At 24.1% G+C, this 1,712-nt stretch overlaps 1 long non-coding RNA gene across 2 annotated transcripts; it reads left to right on the top strand.

Annotated features, from left to right (window-relative positions):
- The first annotated feature begins 226 nt into the window (after positions 1-226).
- On the top strand, positions 227-1,502 carry LOC124433222. 2 transcript variants are annotated; one of them, XR_006944452.1, is made up of 3 exons: positions 227-394; positions 981-1,186; positions 1,330-1,502. It is a non-coding gene; the product is annotated as an uncharacterized LOC124433222 (long non-coding RNA). The 2 variants fall into 2 exon arrangements; XR_006944453.1 differs by lacking the exon at positions 227-394 and adding an exon at positions 856-911.
- The last annotated feature ends 210 nt before the right edge of the window (positions 1,503-1,712 follow it).

Here is a 1,712-nt window from a genome sequence, read left to right as displayed (position 1 = left end):
ATTTTGTATCTTTAATATTTTTATAAGAAACATTTTTTTTGACATCTTTAAAACGATCTTTAACAAGAGCATGATTTCTTTTTTGTCATATTTCTATATGCAGTATCCGAGAGAGAAAAGAAGTCTAATTGGATAGCTGTCGAAAATAAATAAAAAGAAATTTCCATTATCTTCTTTCCTTGTCTATTGTTCTATCATCTATATATATATATTTATTTTTGTTCTATATAAAGGTTATAACATTATTGTTCCTTTTTGTCTTTTGAATTAGAAAATTTTCGACTTGTTTTACTGATACATCTTATATCAGCGTATATGAGAGAAAACAGTATCAGCCAAAATTGGAGCCTTTTTTTCGAAATCATTACGAATATATTGACACTTTTGATTGAAGGTAAGAAGAATTTTTCTCATATTTCTTTGCTTTGTTTACGAATTTTATAAATTCTTTTTACATGTAATGACGTCACAAATGAAACCATTAGTACATTGCGCATTTTGCTGCGCATATAGCTTTTGGTGTGACCTTCAAATAGTTAATATGGATATATCATTTTTTGGCACAATATATTTTTATTTCGTTAATACACCTGTATTTTCTTATTATTGAATAATATTAATTGATATTTTTTTATATGGGACTCGTATATATATAGATACGCACGATACAAAGAATAAAATAATTAAAGATTTAAAACGCGATAATATGCAAAAAAATATTTGTACTGGATTAATTTCTTTTTTTATTTTTATTTTATTTTATTTATTTATTTATCTTTTTTTTTGTTAACGAATAATTCATTAAAGTGATAATTCGTTTGAATATAATTTTTTTAAATTAATGGAAAGAATAAATATATTCTGTGTCTAGAAATGTTACTTAATAAAGCTCTAAAAGATTAATAAATTCGGTGAATAAGACAGAAAGCGATTAAGTTATTGGTTTTGTACGTTTACTAATTGATTTAAAAAATTTTCAGGTTATATGTGTAAAATATTGATAATGGATTATTTTACTACTTATAAATGAATGAAAAAGTTGAATTGTTTATGGAATATTCATAAACTTACAAATACAAGAGCAGCAAGAAAACAAATTTAAAGGAAACATAGTTAATGTAACATTCATCCTAATTTTGGATGTAATATAGCAGTATTTTTTTGTTGTTATCATCCTTAATAGAGGGTAAGAATTTAAAACTGATTATATTTTCAAGTATCAAATTTTGTCATTAGTTCTGCTTACACTTTAAGTACTTTATAAACATTTTTACATTCCATTTGTGTAAGTATAATATTTATAATAAGGTTCATTTATATTTTTTTCAGACTAAACGCAACACCTTGGCATATGGGAGTATTCGTTGATGTTGCAGAAAAAATATATACATTTTTGTAGGAACTTTGATCTAATTTCTGAAAGAGTTATCATTATTTTTTCATTCTTTTTCTATTTCTTTTTTTTTGTTCTTATATCTTTGCAATTTGTTAGAAGTAAAGTAATGGTTATAATAAATTGTAGATACGTCTTTGTCGAACGCTTGACATTGTTCATTAATTTAAAATCATAATTACAACATTATTTTATGCGCGCGCGCAACATGTAGAATTATTATTTTACAATTACGTGATTATCACGGTTGCGCCTTACAATTAATAAATTGTGAATTGTCAAATATAATCAATTTTATTGAAAATTCGCGTTCTTTAGA

The sequence above is a fragment of the Vespa crabro genome, chromosome 2 (genome assembly GCF_910589235.1).
Source record: "Vespa crabro chromosome 2, iyVesCrab1.2, whole genome shotgun sequence".
Taxonomy (NCBI): domain Eukaryota; kingdom Metazoa; phylum Arthropoda; class Insecta; order Hymenoptera; family Vespidae; genus Vespa; species Vespa crabro.
This window is presented reverse-complemented; position numbering and strand designations above follow the sequence as displayed.